The 12,787-nt window shown below is 37.7% G+C and overlaps 1 non-coding gene across 1 annotated transcript; it reads right to left on the reverse strand.

Moving 5' to 3' along the window:
- Nucleotides 1-810: 810 nt before the first annotated feature.
- LOC128578662 (U6 spliceosomal RNA) lies at nucleotides 811-917 on the reverse strand. Its single transcript, XR_008377801.1, has one exon. It is a non-coding gene; the product is annotated as a U6 spliceosomal RNA (small nuclear RNA).
- Nucleotides 918-12,787: the final 11,870 nt, after the last annotated feature.

Here is a 12,787-nt window from a genome sequence, read left to right on the forward strand (position 1 = left end):
TGTAAATGGTACTGTTTTCTTTAATTACAATTTCCATTTGTTAGATGCCAGTATATAGAAAGAGCATTGATGTTTTCCATTTTCATCATGTATCCCACAACCTGGATAAACTCACTTATTACATTTGTTAATTTCTTTGCATTCATAGATCTTCTGTATAGACGAACATGTGTGTGAATATAGATGGTCTTACTTCTTTCATACCAATCTCTGGATACTTTTTATTTCTTGCCTTATTACACTGACTAGAACTTCTAGTACAATGTTGAAAAGAATTGGTGAGAACAAACCTCCTCTGGTTCCTCTTCTCAAGAGCAAAGCATTCACTTATTTTACTTTTTTACCGTTAATATGATCTTAAGGATGCCTTTTGTCAAATTTCTCAAGTTCTGTTCAACTTCTAGTGTCCTGAGATAGTAGACATGATGTATTTCTGAACTTTTGTAGGTTTCAGGCACTGAACAAAAGATTTAATAATCATAATAAACAGAAAGACATTAATGTTTTCCCATTAAGAAGATTCCCAAGATGGCAGATTTAAATAGAGCTCTCACTCATTTCTAGGGGCAGCTCAGGCACTGCTGCTTCAAGTCCTTCTGCAAATCACTTAACTTCTCTGAACATCAATATGTATCTACAGTAAAAAAACTAATATCATTATATAATTCATTGGGTAGGTATAAGTTTCAAGTAAGAGATAGTACACAAAACATTTAGTGTTTTACCAAGCATACAAACATTGGTGATTCTACCACCACAAGAAGAAAGTTTATAAAATTATATTATTTATTTATTTTCATTTTTTTATGGAAAAATATGGAACGCTTCACAAATTTGCGTGTCATCCTTGAGCAAGTGCCATGCTAATCTTCTCTGTATCATTCCAATTTTAGTATATGTGCTGCCAAAGGGAGCACTTATTTATTTATTTTTGAAACAGAGTCTCACTCTATCGCCCTGGGTAAAGTGTGGTAGTGCCATAGCTCACAGCAACCTCAAACTCTTGGACTTGAGCAATTGTCTTTCCTCAACCTCTTGAGTGGCTGTGACTATAGTGTACCACTACGCCTGGCTAGTTTTTCTATTTTTAGTAGTGACTGGGGTCTCACTCTTGCTCAAGCTGATCTCGAACTCTAAGCTCAAACAATCCATCTGCCTTGGCCTGCCAGAGTGCTAGGATTATAGGCCTGAGCCACCATGCCTGGGATAAATCATATATGTTAATTTAAATGGTTGGAGAATTCATGAGAAATATTTGAGAAGCTATAAATTTTTAAATGATTTCTAAATTTACTTCATCATAATGGATATCTGTCGTAATAGAGGTAAAACTTTAATAAGAAGCTGTCTCAGGGTTTCATACAAAGATTTTCTTAAGACACAATAAAGCAACTATGAAAAATCTATAATATTTCTGACATTGTTTAGTTTGCATAATATGATTCCCCTCCAAAAATTGTAAATCTAGGGAGCAGCCTATGTTATGCTCATTTGTACTATTTGTCATACTTAGAATCCACCTTTAGGGATAGCCTGGAATGAAGGGAACTAATCTCCTTCTGAGATAAGCAGTAATTAATTGAGCAGGGAAGCAGATATCAGGTCATTCAAATATAAAGAAAATGGGAGGGTGGAGCAAGATGGCAGCCGAGTAACAGCTTCCTTGCATCTGGGCACCGTGAGTCTGGGGATATAGGACTCCAGGCATCTCTGGCTGGTGGGATCTGCCTATCATCACCCCTGAGAGGATACAGGGAGTCAGCGAGAGACTTCTGGACCCCAAGAGGAGGACTAAAACAGTGGAAAACCGGCAAGTGGTCGCGTGTGTTCAATCCGCCTAAACCCGCCCGCAACTGTAAGTTCAGTAGCAGCGAGACTGCAAACCAGAAAGGCCTTACCTGTGAACTGTTTTGGTGTCTTTGGACTTGGCACTCAGCTGAACTGCCTTGGGGAGAGCCTGAGCGGGAGTGTGGAGAACTCTGGCCTTTGTCTAGGGCCCCAGTCTGAGCCGCTGAGCCAGACGGAGCTAATAGAGTTTGGCTCTGGGTCACAGGCAGACATTGTGAGCGATCTGCCCTGGCAAGCTCCGCCCTCAGGGTCGCAGAGCTGGAATTGGGTGGGAGCTGGTAACCCAGCGACCAAGTAGCCTAAGGGCGGGGTCTGAGCCGCCTTGCAGCCCTAACCCTCGGGGGCAGAGGGAGACCAGTTTTGACACACAGGGTAAGTGGATAGCCACTTCAGCAGTGATTCCAGCAACAAGCACTTCCCTGAGAAAGCTTCTGCTCAGTAAGTGAACAAGTTCAAAGTGCCTTTTAAGTGGGCTGAAGAGAGATTTAGGGTGTCTACCTGCTGGGGTTCGAGAAACTAGCAGCCTCCAGTCGTATCAGAACTGTGATTAACATCTCATACCCCAGAAGACCACGTGTTGCCCAGACAATATTCAACCCCATATACATACTGCTTTGTTTTTGGTTGCGTGTGTGTTTTTTTTTGTTTGTTTGTTTGGTTTTTTTTTTGGTTTGGTTGTTTTTTTTGTTTATTTTGACGTTCTAGATTGTTGTTTTGTTTTTTAAGTTCAACCTTTTCCATACAGATCCTTTTTCTTTCTCAATTTTTCTAGTTTAATTATAATTTCCCATTGCTGCCTATTTCAGTAATCAGAACCTCATTTTTGTTAGTGTTTCTACCACTATTATTTGGTTTTTCCAGCCAATTTTATCCCGTAAAGTTTTCTGTTTGCTTGTTTTGGTTTGATTTATAGCATTTTTGTCTTTCCTCTCTACTTGGTGGAGGTGGGGTACTGCGTCTGATCAGGTTAGCAAAGAGCTGCTGACCTCAAGGGAACCACCCCACTTGGCACCCCCAGAAGGTGTTTTTTTTTTTTTTTTAAGGTTGTATCAAAGTACCCTACTGTACACCTATATTGCTCTGTCTCCCTCTTTCTGTGCCTCTCTTCTTTTTGTCAATATTCCTTTCACCCAACCACTCTCCTTTCTCTATTTTTCTTTTTTTTCATTTTTTTTTTCTTATAACTCAGTCCTCATTTCTTTCATCGCATTTTTGCTCTTAAACCTTCTCACCCTTCTGGTCCTGTAACCCTTAGTCCACAGGCACAAGAACTTAAAGAGCAAGAGGAATTGAAAGGAAAATTAGGGCAAGTAAACAGATAAAAGAAATCACCCATGAGGAAGAATCAGCAGAAAACTCCAGGCAACATGAAGAACCAGTCCAGAACTACCCCGCCAAGGGACCATGAGGTAGCTACTGCAGAGGATTCCACCTATACAGAAATGTTAGGAATGACAGAAAGGGAATTTAGAATACACATGTTGAAAACAATGAAGGAAATGATGGAAACAATGAAGGAAACTGTTAATAAAGTGGAAAATAACCAAAAGGAAATTCAAAAACAGAATCAAATAAGAGATGAACGATATGAAGAATATAAAAAGGATATAGCAGAGCTGAAGGAAATGAAACAGTCAATCAGGGAACTTAAAGATGCAATGGAAAGTATCAGCAACAGGTTAGACCATGCAGAAGAAAGAATTTCAGAGGTAGAAGACAAAGTTTTTGAGATAAATCAGATCGTAAAAGAGGCAGAAAAGAAGAGAGAGAAAGCAGAACGTTCACTGTCAGAATTATGGGACTTTATGAAGCGTTCCAACATACGAGTTATAGGAATTCCAGAAGGGGAAGAAGAATGCCCCAGAGGAATGGAAGCCATACTAGAGAATATTATAAAAGAAAATTTCCCAAATATCACCAAAGATATTGACACACTGCTTTCAGAGGGATATCGGACCCCAGGTCGCCTCAACTCTAACCGAGCTTCTCCAAGACACATTGTGATGAACCTCTCCAAAGCCAAGACCAAAGAAAAGATTCTGCAAGCTGCCAGGAGTAAGCGCCAGTTGACCTACAGGGGCAAATCCATCAGATTGACCGCAGACTTCTCTAATGAAACTTTCCAAGCAAGAAGACAATGGTCATCTACCTTTAATCTACTTAAACAGAACAATTTTCAGCCCAGAATTCTGTACCCTGCTAAGCTAAGCTTCAAAATTGACGGAGAAATCAAATCATTTACGGATATACAAACATTGAGGAAATTCGCCACAACAAGACCAGCTCTACAGGAAATACTTCAACCTGTTCTGCACACTGACCACCACAATGGATCAGCAGCAAAGTAAGAACTCAGAAATTAAAGGACAGAACCTAACCTCCACACTGATGCAAAAGATAAAACTAAGCAATGGACTCTCACAAAATAAGATGAATAGAATACTACCACACTTGTCAATTATCTCAATAAATGTTAATGGCTTGAATTCCCCACTGAAGAGACATAGATTGGTTGACTGGATTAAAAAACACAAGCCATCCATTTGCTGTCTGCAAGAAACACACCTGGCTTCAAAAGACAAATTAAAGCTCCGAGTCAAGGGTTGGAAGACAATTTTTCAGGCAAATGGAATTCAGAAGAAAAGAGGAGTTGCAATCTTATTTTCAGACACATGTGGATTTAAAGCAACTAAAGTCAAAAAAGACAAAGATGGTCACTTTATATTGGTCAAGGGAAAAATACAACAAGAAGACATTTCAATTCTAAATATTTATGCACCCAATTTAAATGCTCCCAGATTCTTGAAGCAGACCTTACTCAGTCTGAGCAATATGATATCTGATAATACCATCATAACAGGGGACTTTAACACTCCTCTTACAGAGCTGGACAGATCCTCTAAACAGAAATTAAACAAGGATATAAGAGACTTAAATGAGACTCTAGAACAACTGTGCTTGATAGACGCATATAGAACACTCCACCCCAAAGATAAAGAATATACATTCTTCTCATCACCCCACGGAACATTCTCCAAAATTGATCATATCCTGGGACACAAAACAAATATCAACAGAATCAAAAGAATTGAAATTTTACCTTGTATCTTCTCAGACCATAAGGCACTAAAGGTGGAACTCAACTCTAACAAAAATGCTCGACCCCACCCAAAGGCATGGAAACTAAACAATCTTCTGTTGAATAACAGATGGGTGAAGGAAGAAATAAAACAGGAAATCATTAACTTCCTTGAGCATAACAACAATGAAGACACAAGCTACCAAAACCTGTGGGATACTGCAAAAGCAGTTTTGAGAGGAAAATTCATCGCTTTAGATGCCTACATTCGAAAAACTGAAAGAGAGCACATCAACAATCTCAGAAGAGATCTTATGGAATTGGAAAAAGAAGAACAATCTAAGCCTAAACTCAGTAGAAGAAAAGAAATATCCAAAATCAAATCAGAGATCAATGAAATTGAAAACAAAAGAATCATTCAGAAAATTAATGAAACAAGGAGTTGGTTTTTTGAAAAAATAAATAAAATAGATAAACCATTGGCCAGACTAACAAGGAATAGAAAAGTAAAATCTCTAGTAACCTCAATCAGAAATGATAAAGGGGAAATAACAACTGATCCCACAGAGATACAAGAGATCATCTCTGAATACTACCAGAAACTCTATGCCCAGAAATTTGACAATGTGAAAGAAATGGATCAATATTTGGAATCACACCCTCTACCTAGACTCAGCCAGGAAGAAATAGAGCTCCTGAACAGACCAATTTCAAGCACTGAGATCAAAGAAACAATAAAAAATCTTCCAACCAAAAAATGCCCTGGTCCAGATGGCTTCACTCCAGAATTCTATCAAACCTTCAAGGAAGAGCTTATTCCTGTACTGCAGAAATTATTCCAAAAAATTGAGGAAGAAGGAATCTTCCCCAACACATTCTATGAAGCAAACATCACCCTGATACCAAAACCAGGAAAAGACCCAAACAAAAAGGAGAATTTCAGACCAATCTCACTCATGAACATAGACGCAAAAATTCTCAACAAAATCCTAGCCAATAGATTACAGCTTATCATCAAAAAAGTCATTCATCATGATCAAGTAGGCTTCATCCCAGGGATGCAAGGCTGGTTTAACATACGCAAGTCTATAAACGTTATCCACCATATTAACAGAGGCAAAAATAAAGATCACATGATCCTCTCAATAGATGCAGAAAAAGCATTTGATAAAATCCAGCATCCTTTTCTAATTAGAACACTGAAGAGTATAGGCATAGGTGGCACATTTCTAAAACTGATTGAAGCTATCTATGACAAACCCACAGCCAATATTTTACTGAATGGAGTAAAACTGAAAGCTTTTCCTCTTAGAACTGGAACCAGACAAGGTTGTCCTCTGTCACCTTTACTATTCAACATAGTGCTGGAAGTTCTAGCCAATACAATTAGGCAAGACAAGGAAATAAAGGGAATCCAAATGGGAGCAGAGGAGGTCAAACTCTCCCTCTTTGCTGACGACATGATCTTATACTTAGAGAACCCCAAAGACTCAACCACAAGACTCCTAGAAGTCATCAAAAAATACAGTAATGTTTCAGGATATAAAATCAATGTCCACAAGTCAGTAGCCTTTGTGTACACCAATAACAGTCAAGATGAGAAGCTAATTAAGGACACAACTCCCTTCACCATAGTCTCAAAGAAAATCAAATACCTAGGAATATACCTAACGAAGGAGGTGAAGGACCTGTATAAAGAAAACTATGAAATCCTCAGAAAGGAAATAGCAGAGGATATTAACAAATGGAAGAACTTACCATGCTCATGGATGGGAAGAATCAACATTGTTAAAATGTCCATACTTCCCAAAGCAATCTACCTATTCAATGCCATTCCTATCAAAATACCAACATCATACTTTCAAGATTTGGAAAAAATGATTCTGCGTTTTGTATGGAACTGGAAAAAACCCCGTATAGCTAAGGCAGTTCTCTGTAATAAAAATAAAGCTGGGGGCATCAGCATACCAGATTTTAGTCTGTACTACAAAGCCATAGTGCTCAAGACAGCATGGTACTGGCACAAAAACAGAGACATAGACACTTGGAATCGAATGGAAAACCAAGAAATGAAACTAACATCTTACAACCACCTAATCTTTGATAAACCAAACAAGAACATACCTTGGGGGAAAGACTCCCTATTCAATAAATGGTGTTGGGAGAACTGGATGTCTACATGTAAAAGACTGAAACTGGACCCACACCTTTCCCCACTCACAAAAATTGATTCAAGATGGATAAAGGACTTAAACTTAAGGCATGAAACAATCAAAACCCTCCAAGAAAGCATAGGAAAAACACTGGAAGATATTGGCCTGGGGAAAGACTTCATGAAGAAGACTGCCATGGCAATTGCAACAACAACAAAAATAAACAAATGGGACTTCATTAAACTAAAAAGCTTCTGTACAGCTAAGGAGACAATAACCAAAGCAAAGAGACAACCTACACAATGGGAAAGGATATTTGCATATTTTCAATCAGACAAAAGCTTGATAACTAGGATCTATAGAGAACTCAAATTAATCCACATGAAAAAAGCCAACAATCCCTTATATCAATGGGCAAGAGACATGAATAGAACTTTCTCTAAAGACGACAGACGAATGGCTAACAAACACATGAAAAAATGTTCATCATCTCTATATATTAGAGAAATGCAAATCAAAACAACCCTGAGATATCATCTAACCCCAGTGAGAATGGCCCACATCACAAAATCTCAAAACTGCAGATGCTGGCGTGGATGTGGAGAGAAGGGAACACTTTTACACTGCTGGTGGGACTGCAAACTAGTACAACCTTTCTGGAAGGAAGTATGGAGAATCCTCAAAGCACTCAAGCTAGACCTCCCATTTGATCCTGCAATCCCATTACTGGGCATTTACCCAGAAGGAAAGAAATCCTTTTATCATAAGGACACTTGTACTAGACTGTTTATTGCAGCTCAATTTACAATCGCCAAAATGTGGAAACAGCCTAAATGCCCACCAACCGAGGAATGGATTAACAAGCTGTGGTATATGTATACCATGGAATACTATTCAGCCATTAAAAAAAATGGAGACTTTACATCCTTCGTATTAACCTGGATGGACGTGGAAGATATTATTCTTAGTAAAGCATCACAAGAATGGAGAAGCATGAATCCTATGTACTCAATTTTGATATGAGGACAATTAATGACAATTATGGTTATGGGGGGGGAAACAGAAAGAGGGAAGAAGGGAGGTGGGTGGGGCCTTGGTGTGTGTCACACTTTATGGGGGCAAGACATGATTGCAAGAGGGACTTTACCTAACAATTGCAATCAGTGTAACCTGGCTTATTGTACCCTCAATGAATCCCCAACAATAAAAAAAAAAAAAAGAAATACGAAAATCTGAAAGAAATCGACCAATACCTGCAAGTACGCCACCTACCAAGACTTAGCCAGAACGAAGTGGAAATGTTGAACAGGCCTATATCAAGTTCTGAAATAGCATCAACTATACAAAATCTCCCTAAAAAGAAAAGCCCAGGACCAGATGGCTTTATGTCAGAATTCTACCAAACCTTTAAAGAAGAACTAGTACCTATATTACTAAACCTCTTCCAAAATATAAAAAAAGAAGGAAGACTACCCAACACATTCTACGAAGCTAACATTACCTTGATCCCTAAACCAGGGAAAGACCCAACAAGAAAAGAAAATTATAGACCAATATCACTAATGAATATGGATGCAAAAATTTTCAATAAGATCCTAACAAACAGAATCCAACAACACATCAAAAAAATTATACACCATGACTAAGTGGGATTTATCCCAGGGTCTCAAGGCTGATTCAACATACGTAAATCTATAAATGTAATTCAGCACATAAACAAACTAAAAAATAAAGACCATATGATTCTCTCAATTGATGCAGAAAAAGCTTTTGATAATATCCAGCATCCCTTCATGATAAGAACACTTAAGAAAATCGGTATAGAAGGGACATTTCTTAAACTAATAGAGGCCATCTACAGCAAACCCACAGCCAATATCGTGTTGAATGGAGTTAAATTGAAATCATTTCCACTTAGATCAGGAACCAGGCAAGGTTGCCCATTGTCTCCATTGCTCTTTAACATTGTAATGGAAGTTTTAGCCATTGCAATTAGGGAAGAAAAGGCGATCAAGGGTATCCACATAGGGTCAGAAAAGATCAAACTTTCACTCTTCGCAGATGATATGATCATACATCTTGAAAACACTAGAGATTCTACTACAAAACTTTCAGAAGTGATCAAGGAATACAGCAATGTCTCAGGCTACAAAATCAACACCCATAAATCTGTAGCCTTTGTATATACCAACAATAACCAAGCCAAAAACACAGTCAAGAACTCTATTCCTTTCACAGTCGTGCTAAAGAAGATGAAATATTTGGGAGTATACCTAACAAAGGACATGAAAGATCTCTATAAAGAGAACTATGAAACTTTAAAAAAAGAAATAGCTGAATATGTTAACAAATGGAAAAACATACCATGCTCATGGCTGGGAAGAATCAACATTGTTAAAATGTCTATACTACCCAAAGCAATATATAATTTTAATGTATTCCTATTAAAGCTCCATTGTCATATTTTAAAGACCTTGAAAAAATAATACTTCGTTTTATATGGAATCAGAAAAAACCTCGAATAGCCAAAACATTACTCAGCAATAAAAACAAAGCAGGAGGAATCACGCTACAAACCTGAGACTGTACTATAAATCGATAGTGATCAAAACAGCATGGTACTGGCACAAAAACAGAGAAGTAGATGTCTGGAACAGAATAGAGAACCAAGAGATGAATCCAGCCACCTACAATTCTTTGATCTTTGACAAGCCAATTAAAAACATTCAGTGGGGAAAAGATTCCCTATTTAACAAATGGTGCTGGCAACCTGTAGAAGACTGAAACTGGACCCACACCTTTCACCATTAACTAAGATAGACTCTCACTAGATAAAAGATTTAAACTTAAGACATGAAACTATAAAAATACTTGAAGAAAGTGCAGGGAAAACTCTTGAAGGAATCGGCCTGGGTGAATACTTTATGAGGAGGACTCCCCAGGCAACTGAAGCAGTATCAAAAATACATTACTGGGACCTTATCAAACTAAAAAGCTTCTGCACAGCCAAGAACATAGTAAGTAAAGCAAGCAGACAGCCCTCAGAATGGGAGAAAATATTTGCAGGTTATACCTCCGATAAAGGTTTAATAACCAGAATCCACAGAGAACTCAAACATATTAGCAAGAAAAGAACAAGTGATCCCATCTCAGGGTGGACAAAGGACTTGAAGAGAAAATTCTCTAAAGAAGACAGACACACGATCTACAAACACATGGAAAAAAGCTCATCATCCTTAATCATCTGAGAAATGCAAATCAAAACTACTTTGAGATATCACCTAATCCCAGTAAGAGTAGCCCACATAACAAAATCCCAAAACCAGAGATGTTGGTGTGGATGTGGAGAAAAGGGCACACTTCTACACTGCTGGTGGGAATGTACACTAATACGTTCCTTTTGGAAGGATGTTTGGAGAATACTTAGAGATCTAAAAATAGACTTGCCATTTGATCCTATAATTCCTCTACTAGGTACATAACCAGAAGACCAAAAATCACAATATAACAAAGACATCTGTACCAGAATGTTTATTGCAGCCCAATTCATAATTGCTAAGTCATGGAAGAAGCCCAAGTGCCCATCGACCCACAAATGGACTAGCAAATTGTGGTACATGTATACCATGGAATATTATGCAGCCTTAAAGAAAGATGGAAACTTTACCTCTTTCATGTTTACATGGATGGAGCTGGAATATACTCTTCTTAGCAAAGTATCTCAGGAATGGAAGAAAAAGTATCCAATGTACTCGGCCCTACTATGAAGCTAATTTATAGCTTTCACATGAAGGCTATAACCCAACTATAGCACAAGAATATGGGGAAAGGGCCAAAGGAGGGGGAAGGGGAGAGGTTAGGGTGGAGGGAAGGTAATAGGTGGGGCCACACCTACGGTGCACCTTAGAATGGGTACAGGTGAAACTTACTAAGTGCAGAATACAAATGTCTACATACAATAACTAAGAAAATGCCATGAAGGCTACGTTGAATAGTTTGATGAGATTATTTCAGATTATATATGAAACCAGCACATTGTACCCCCTGATTACACTAATGTACATAGCTATGATTTAACAATAAAAAAAAAAAGAAAGAAAAGAAAAAAAAAAAAAAAAAAAAAAAAAAAAAAAAAAAAACAAATATAAAGAAAATGTATTTCTCCTTCTAAAATTGGTAAGAACTAAATGCAGAATCATCAACTTTTCATGCACTTTTGAACCCTCTGATGGAAGTATGAAAATGTTCATTAAAATGAGAAGAACAGGTACAGCATAAGAGAGATATGTGTGGGGAAGTGACATTCTTTAATTACAAAAAGTCCACATGAGGACATACTCATTTTTTAATTGCTATACATAGTATAATACATGTATACAGTTTCAGAGTATATGTGATAATTTCAAACATTAATATAATTGGTAAAGGTCAAATCAGTATACTTGGGATATCCAGCTACATATCCATTTTGGATGCTCTCCACGTTCTCATTTTATTTATTTTATTTTAGATTAATATAAGGATACAACATATGATGTTCTCATATTAAATACAGTCGAAGTTCTGTAAGCTGACCACCCAAGGAAAGGTAACAAACTGGTCAATATACAGATGTGCTCAAGATAAGGAACTAGGCCTACTCTACTGATATGTACATGTGGTGCATATCCAGTCCATGAAAATTAGGCCAACTTAAGGAGGTGGTCAGCTACGGAGGTTCTACTAGGTTTCCATTGCTTTGTCTCCTGCCCACCAGACCCCAACCTCTACCCCATCCTGGCTGAGTCTTTCTACTCAGAACAGGGTTTAGGCACTTACAGTTAAAGCACTTATCCATATGATTCAACCCAGATCACCAAATGAAGAGCAATTAGGACTGCACAAAAAGTGGACCAGAAAGAGACTTGTTGTTCACTTTTTTCTTTTTTTTGCAGAGTAGTGCAGAACTTTAAAATAATTCATTCATGACATAAATAGTTTTCTTCACAGAAAATCTTTCCATTCATTGCAAGAAATCCTACATGCTATAGAGACAGCCAGAACTGGGAAAAGATGAAAACCTGAGAACTAAAAGCAAATCTGCCTCCTAAAAATTAGCCAGCCCACTGGAATATCATATAATCAAGCAATACTCTCAAAGGCATTGTTCTCAACCTCCGTAATGCCACGACCCTTTAGTACAGTTCCTGTGGGTCGTGACCCACAGGTTGAGAACCGCTGCCCTAAGGTTAGGGTTGCTCGATATTGCATGGGGCATACTTATATTAAAAAATTATTTATTATTTATCTGAAATATAACTGGGCATCCTGTAATTTTATTTGCTAAAACTGGCAACCCTAATAAGGTGTTACACCATCACATGTGTGGCATTTAAAATTTAGAGTCCATTTTCATAATTTAGCATTCTTTAAGGAACAAAAAGTTTTTACACTGCTATGAACAGAAAAAAAATCATTGTTTTTTCTTTGATGGTGAAAAGGTAAATTGAAACTTAACTGTTCCATTACTTTTCAGAAGGTTTAGGATGGTGGTAATTTTATTTACAGATTTTGATTCCAAATTCTTACCCAGCATTAGTATCAATGTAAGAGTAAGTTTCAGTTTGGTAAGTTTTCTAGCTATCCATGGGTCTGTTACCTTCTTAGTTCCGCCCTGTATTTTTTTTTTTTTTTTTTTGTAGAGACAGGGTCTCACTTTATGGCCCTG

Source organism: Nycticebus coucang, chromosome X (assembly GCF_027406575.1).
Source record: "Nycticebus coucang isolate mNycCou1 chromosome X, mNycCou1.pri, whole genome shotgun sequence".
NCBI lineage: Eukaryota > Metazoa > Chordata > Mammalia > Primates > Lorisidae > Nycticebus > Nycticebus coucang.